Source organism: Triticum aestivum, chromosome 5B (assembly GCF_018294505.1).
Source record: "Triticum aestivum cultivar Chinese Spring chromosome 5B, IWGSC CS RefSeq v2.1, whole genome shotgun sequence".
Taxonomy (NCBI): Eukaryota; Viridiplantae; Streptophyta; class Magnoliopsida; order Poales; family Poaceae; genus Triticum; species Triticum aestivum.
The window spans coordinates 212,284,179-212,292,584 of NC_057807.1; positions in this window are offsets into that span (position 1 = coordinate 212,284,179).

Genomic DNA, 8,406 nt, shown 5'->3' on the forward strand with positions numbered 1-8,406 from the left:
ACCGGGCGCGGGGACCGGCGAGGCGGCGAGCAGGTGCGTGGTGCGCGCTGTGGTCGCCGTCGGGCACCTGCCTGCCTGCCTGGCCGGCAAGCAGCTCACTGGAGCGGCGCTGGGCTGGGCCGGCAGGTGGGCCGGGAGCAGGCGTCAGGTAAGTTTTTCCATTTTCTTTCTGTTTTCTGTTTTTTTAATACTTCTGCAACTTTGTTGAATTAAATAAAATACTTAGGCAACTCCTAAAATCACCAAACTACTCCTGGTCCATAGTTGGATTATTTCCAACATGAAACATTTTAGTTTGGAGATATTTGAGCATTTAAATATTTTATATAATTTTAAATGCCCAAATTCAAATATTTATGATTTAATTCAAAAACCCTAAGATGGCCTAGGAAAATGTGCATCACTTTTGGCAGAGGTTCTGAACCAAGACAAAAATGATGGGCATTTTAGAAGGGCATTTCAGGTTCATTGAAAAAGTTTTTAGTAAACCCTTATTGGTTTCAGAGGGGACTGGGGGTTCTGTCATCCCCATTTCAGGTTTCTGATGAAAGAGTAAACATGATGCAACACTCTAATGCATGGCTAACTAGGGTGTGACAAATAACCTTTCGCTTCATCATTCCATTGAATTGATGTCATCGCCGGCCGATTACATCTTCATGAAACCTCTCGACAAATGTGTCTTGATCGTCATCAAAATTCTGAGCTCTTCCAAGATATCAATCGAATTCATGTTAATAGGTGCCATCTTGTCCCTTGGTAATTTCAGTTACCATCGACAACATCCTTATCTTCCTTTCATCACAAACTTGTTCATGTTATGGATGCAACTTGCTATCCAGCTTGTATTATGTTCTACCTTGAAGTATTGCTGACTTTATGTCAAGGATGTGGTGAGGATTGCTCCACCTCTTAAGAATTCTTGGTATAGTAATACTTCTTACCGTCACCATTCTTTTTTCGTCCCCATGTTGATTCTAACCGGGTTACTGACAAGTGAATGGTGATGCTTGAGTTCTGTACTTCTAGCAACCCTATTGCTATGAAGTTAATGATCGACAGTTCATTCTTAGACTCTTGGTTATTGAATCATCACTCTAACATTGATCTTGTTGCCTAAGGTCATATTTCGGGCACATCTTCAACTAATGATTGATGGTGTATGTATTCCTCGAGCATACAACATTATATCATTTGAATTGACAAGTGTCATCTTCTTGTTCACATTATTGTGGAAATCCATCCATTTGGAATTCTCGATGAATTGTCGCTGAGCCCATTGGCCACCTCCTCATCCTGTCCTTGGTTTAATGATGAACTATTGTTTCAGGAACCCGCTCCCATAGTTCATTTCCCGAGAATCTTGCAATGTCATTTCATCGATTTGTGTTGCACCTTTTCTTCTTGGACATACTGAGTCTGAGGTATTATGACACCAATCGGATCTGAATCTCAATAAGATATGATGGTTGGGACAACTTTCCAGGAGTTATGATGTTGGTCCTTTGATGACCCGGTAATAAGATGTCATGCCTAGCACACCTGGCCCGAGGACCTATTGTTATAGTTTTCTTTTTCTCAAGGTTAGTCGTTCTTCCATGAGGAAATTGTAAGGCTTATTCTACAAGTTGTTCCTGATGGATCCTTTGTGTATCCAAAGTCCGACCTTGCTTGAAGAGCATATCAATGCTATCTCGAAGCATGTCTGTGGTACTTCGATCTTCAATAAGAGCATTTGAAGCATAATTCAAAAATTTCCTTATCAATTATCCAAACACCGTTGTATGGATAATGTCATGAAATTTTCTCTCCCCTCATCTAAAGGGTTTCTATTTATATCTTGCCATGGATATCATGCTTTGTTTGACCTTGGAAAGGATATACCCCTGAATTATGTGTTTAAACACCTTTTCCTTTCCATTGTTTTGTTTAATCTTTCTTGTGATCTATATGATCTAAGAAGTAATAATTCACTTCTTATGTAAACACCTCGTTGTGTCATTTTGTCATTAAGATCCTGTTACTATTGCTAATGACATTCCGGTAACCACCGATGGACAAGAACTTTGCCTATTGGTCCGCCTCGTTCAACGAGCAGGAAGATGGTTCTCTTTGTCCCTCGCCCTTGGTACCGGCATTGTTGCCAACATAACCGACAGGCTATCCTCTGTCATGCCTAGCTATCGTGACCGTGCAAGATGTCAGCGCCCCTTATCTACTTTTGACCCACATGGTGGGCCCATAACCCACAGTTCCACAGGATCAAAACCTAACTCTCATGTACGCCCTTGTTTCCAAAGTTATTCCTCACGCTTGGCTTCGTATGCAGATCATGAGCCACCTTCCTAGAGATCATCAATTTTGGTATCTGATACAATATGTAATCCTTTGCTTTGAACCCCTTTCACGCCCTATTTCAGGCATCGAACGATTGCCTGCCTACTCGAAACATCCCATGATACCTCCTTACTTTGCTCTCGATATTTTCTTCAGTTTCAATTCGAGAGTTACTTCCCGCCGCCTTCCCAATGTTATCGACCCGATAGTAAACCTTGCAGAGGTCCGTTCTCCCGGAATACACACCCTTTATTCTTTTGTAAGTACGATGGAGTTCCCGAAGAAAGGATGCCGACTTGATCATGATGACCTGAAGCAGAGAAATGAAGACATCAACGTAATGGATTGATCTCTTCGAGAAGAGCAACCAAGACCATGAACACTCGCTAGAATTTCGTGTCCCGAAGCTTACCCCTTTACTCCGCCTCTTAAATCTTGGGACGAGATTTCTTGTAGTGGAGGAGAATTGTGATGCCCAGATAATCAAGCTACAGTAACCCTATACTAACGATGCCACGTCACCTCCATTATAGTTACTAATCTCGCGTTAGTTCGAAACCGATTCAAATCCAAATTCAAAATCAAACAAATAATAAAAGTTTTCCAATTTTAAAACTAAAATGTTCGGAGAGAGCCAAATAATGCATAAGTAATAATGGTGAAGAAACCAACCTCTTTGAAAGTATTTGATTGTCCTAAAGTCAATAAAATAGTAACAAAACAATTAATCAAATGCTTTTTACAATTAATAAATTATTAAACTATTCTATCTAGTTGCCCAAACTTATGTGGCCGTAGTATAATTATTTAGACTAAATTAGGGACTACTTTTATAAGTCATAAATCTAAAATAAAAGTGAAACTAAAAGTAACAGAAAAGAAATAAAGAAAAATAACAAAAGGAAAATAAAACAAACAAAAGGAGAAAACCTCCCCTCCCGTTGGGCCTCGGCCCAGCTGGCCGACCGGCCCGCCCAGCCGCCCCCCATCTCTGGCCTACAAGGCCACTACCCCCAGAAACCCTAACCCGTTGCCCCCGTCGCACCACTCACCCCACCTTTCCCCTCGTCCCCTCACCCGTGCCGCCACACGCACGTACGTCAGTGGAGCGGGCACCCTACACCCGAGCCGCCGCTCCCCTGAGGCCGCCACCCGCCGGCGCCGAGCACTGCCATCCCCGACCTCCTGCCGCAACATCGCCGTCTCCTCCTCGCTTCCCCATTTCTGGATCTGGATCGGGTCATTGCCCCGACCCCGACGCCGCGCCCCATCACTCGCCGTCGCCACCCCGTCGCTGCTGGACCTCGTCGTCCACGTCCTCAGCCCCGACGACCACGCACGTCACCGCTCTCGTCGGATTCGTCAAGCCCCTCATCGCCGGACTGCCTCCTCCACGACGCGCTGTCTCCATCCTACTCCTCACGCATTGTTGCCCCGTCCCTACGAACCACGGTGAGGACCCCGGCCTATCCTCTCCCCTGTCCCCGTGCGCACGCACGTGCACTCGCCCGCCATCCTGTGCTTCCCCGCCCGCGCCCTGCTCACCCCGCTCCGACGACGCCCACTTCCGCCATGGCCCCACTGCTCATTCGCCGCCCCTGCGTTGCCTCCACCTGCCGCGGTCGGCCGACGACCCGCGCCGCCGACCACGCACCCGCCCCGTCGCCTCGGGTCAGCCCCGATGGGCGCCTCGCCCACAACGGCGCCTGCTGCCCAGCGCCCACTCGAGTGACACCTGCACCCGAGCGCCCAAACCGCCCCAGGGGCCTATAACAAGGGGCCCCACCCCAGAATGTTTTCTTTAAATAAAAGAAAAATAAAATAATAATGAATTAATAAAATTAATAATTAATTAGTGAATTAATTAAGCTAATTAATCCTGTTTAATTAATCTAATTAACTAGTTAGTTTAATTAAACAAGTAATTAGATTGGCTAAATCCTAATTAACCTAAACAGAGTATGACATGCGGGACCCACACATCAGTTTGACACAGTCAACGCCCTGTTGACTACTGACGTCATGCTGACATCATGATGACGTCAGCATACACTATTCTGGATAATGGTGATTTAAAATAATTAAGTAAATTCTAAAAATGATTAAATCTTTTAAAATTAATATAAAATAAACCTTAGCTCGGATGGAAAAACTTTGTACATGAAAGTTGCTCAGAACGACGAGACGAATTCGGATACGCAGTCCGTTCGTCCGCCACATATTCCTAGCATAGCAAACACGCAACTTTCCTCCTCCGGTTCATCTGTCCAAAAACGCAAAACACCGGGGTACTTTCCCGGATGTTTCCCCCCTTCGTCGGTATCACCTCCTACCGCGTTAGGGCATACCTAGCACCGCATTTTGCCTCCTTATGTTTTGTGATGCTTTGTTTGCTCCTATTTAATGTTTCTTCCCCCTTTCCTTCCCCGGTAGACCTCGAGACCGGCGTTGATGCCACCGAGTACGACTACGTCACCGACGACCCTTCTTCATGTACAACAAAGCTTTCAGGCAAGCCCCCCCTTGATCACCAGATATCGCCTATTCTACCCTCTACTAATTGCATTAGAGTAGTGTAGTATGTTACTATTCGGTTACTCCTATTCTATTGCATAGCATGTCATTGTTGCTATAGTTGTTGATACCTTACCCGCAATCCTAAATGCTTAGTATAGGATGCTAGTTTATCATCTGTGGCCCTACATTTTTGTTAGACTGCCATGCTATACTACGGGGCCGTGATTGCTCGGGAGGTGATCACGGGTATATATACTATACATACATACTATACAGATGGTGACTAATCTCGGGTCGGCTCATTGAGTACTCGCAAGTGATTCGGATATGGGGCTGGAAGGACAGGTGGCTCCATCCCGGTAGAGGTGGGCCTGGGTTCCCGATGCCCCCGACTGTTACTTTGCGGCGGAGCGACATGGTAGGTTGAGACCACCTAGGCGAGAGGTGGGCTTGGCCCTGGTCGGCGTTCGCGGTTACTTCATAATAACACGCTTAATGAGATCTTGGTATTTGATCTGAGACTGGCCACTGGCCTATACGCACTAACCAACTACGCGGGAACATTTATGGGCACTCGACGTCGTGGTATCAACCGAAGCCTTTTTCACGTCAGCAACTGAGCGGCGCATGCTGGATTGGACTAGAACGCCTGCTCTTGTATTAGGGAGGCTAGGTTTGCTTCCGACCGCCCTCGCAACATGCAGGTGTGCAATGGGCGATGGGCCCAGACCCGTGCGCCATAGGATTTAGACCGGCGTGCTGTCCTCTGTGTTGTGCCTAGGTGGGGCTGCGACGTGTTGATCTTCCGAGGCCGGGCATGACCCAGGAAGGTGTGTCCGACCAAAGGGGATCGAGCGTGTTGGGTTATGTGGTGCACCCCTGCAGGGAAGCTTATCTATTCGAATAGCGTGTCCCTCAGTAAAAGGATGACCCGGAGTTGTACCTTGACCTTATGACAACTAGAACTGGATACTTAATAAAACACACCCAGACAAGTTCCAGAGACAACCCGGTGATCGCTTTCCCACAGGGCGACGAGGGCAGGATCGCCGGGTCGGATTATGCTATGCGATGCTACTAGGAGGACTTCAATCTACTCTCTTCTACATGTTGCAAGACAGAGGCTGCCAGAAGCGTTGTCTTCGATAGAACTAGCTATCCCCCTCTTATTCTGGCATTCTGCAGTTCAGTCCACCGATATTGCCTCTTTACACATATACCCATGCATATGTAGTGTATATCCTTGCTTGCGAGTACTTTGGATGAGTACTCACGGTTGCTTTGCTCCCTCTTTTCCCCCTTTTCCTCTCCTTCTCGGATGCCGCAACCAGACGTTCAAGCCCAGGATCCAGACGCCACCGTCGATGATGACTCCTACTACACTGGAGGTGCCTACTACTACGTGCAGGCCGCTAACGATGACCAGGAGTAGTTAGGAGGATCCCAGGCAGGAGGCCTGTGCCTCTTTCGATCTGTATCCCATTTTGTGCTAGCCATCTTATGGCAACTTGGTTAACTTATGTCTGTACTCAGATATTGTTGCTTCCGCTGACTCGTTTATGTTCGAGCACTTGTATTCGAGCCCTCGAGGCCCCTGGCCTGTAATATGATGCTTGTATGACTTATTTTACTTTTAGAGTTGTGTTGTGATATCTTCCCGTGAGTCCCTGATCTTGATCGTACATGTTTGCGTGCATGATTAGTGTATGATTGAATCGGGGGTGTCACAGGCATCCCCAAGCTTAGATGCTTGGTTGTCCTTGAATATTACCTTGGGGTGCCTTGGGCATCCCCAAGCTTAGGCTCCTGCCACACCTTATTCCATAGTCCATCGAAACTTCGCCCAAAACGTGAAAACTTCACAACACAAAACTCAACAGAAAACTCATGAGATCTGTTAGTGAAACAAACCAAATAACCACTTGTAGGTATTGTTGTAAACTCATTCCAATTTTATATTGGTGTTAAATCTACTGTATTCTAACTTCTTCATGGTTCATACCTACCGATACTACCCATAGATTCATCAAAATAAGCAAACAACACAATGAAAACAAAATATATCAAAAACAGAACAGTTTGTAGTAATCTGGACTTTGTCCAAACTTTTGTAAATCCAAAAATTCTAAAAACTTAGGACAACGTAGGCAATTTTTATATCAATCTTGCGTAAAAAAATTAAAGAATTTATCATGTCCCAGCAGACCATATCAATTCTGTTACTCGGTGCAAAAGTTTCTATTTTTCAGCAAAATCAAATCAACTATCACCCAAATCACCCCGAAGGTCTTACTTGGCACAAACACTAATTAAAACACTGAAACACAATAATAACAAAAGTTTAATTGTGTTTTTTTATGAAAAACAGAAGCAAAACATAAATGTAAAAATTGGGTTACCTCCCAACAAGCGCTATTGTTTTATGCCCCTAGCTAGGCATAATGCAAAGATCTACGTATTGTCATCTTTGGTATTATTTTCCATAGATGTGTTTTTGTCCGGAGGTTTTTCAAATATAACATGAAACACATTATCCAAAGAAATTTTAGCATTATCAAGTTGTCCCTCGGTATATCCCCTTGGATTACCGGCTACAATCCAAGAATATCGTTGACTAACATTATTGAAAACTTGTTGAATCATATTTAAAATGGGGATTTGCTTTTTAATATTCTCATCAAAAAACGATCATTGACAAGGAAATGTCTTAACACATAATCATTGTTGTAAAGGATCTCATCTATCACCAGTTTTTCATGGTCCATTCCATAAAAATCAAATATCTCTCTAGCCTCCCGCACTATGTGATCAAATTCATTCATAAGAACAAGAGTGGCTATCTTTTTAGCTCTAGGATCCTTTATAACAGGTAGCTCATAAAACAATCTTTGCAAGGTAGGGTGAGTACAAATAAATTTAGTCTCAAGCTTCAGAACTAGTGCTGAAATAGCTTCCACATAAGGTTTAGTTCTTTTAAGTATAAAAGCATCATCACAAGTCAAAGTTCCAACACAATTGAAGAACTCTTGGATGGCCTTTTTTCCTATGACATTCCCTTGTCCCATAACGAAAGTTTTAGCATCCAAATTTGTAGAACGTCCAATTTTAGGAGTTCTCCCATCATCTATCTCTGCCATACCAAAATCACTCATGATGATAAGTTCGAAGCAAGCAATCTAGCACACAAGGAAACAAAAGGCAAGCAAAAAGACGAACGGAAAGAGGGCGAATAAAAAGGCAAATATTTTTGTGTTTTTCTGAAAACATTCTAGAAGCGGGGGAGAGGAAAATGAGAGGCAAATGGTAACTATTGTACATGCAAGAGATGAGAGTTTATGATAGGTACTTGGTAGGCTTGATGTAGAACCTCCCCGACAATGGTGCCAGAAATTCTTCCTGCTACTTCTTGAGCTTGTGTTGGTTTTTCCCTTGAAGAGGAAAGGGTGATACAACAAAGTAGAGACAAGTATTTCCCTCAGTTAAGAACCAAGGTATAAATCTAGTAGGAAGAACACACAAGTCTCCAATGATAGCACATGCACAAACAAACAA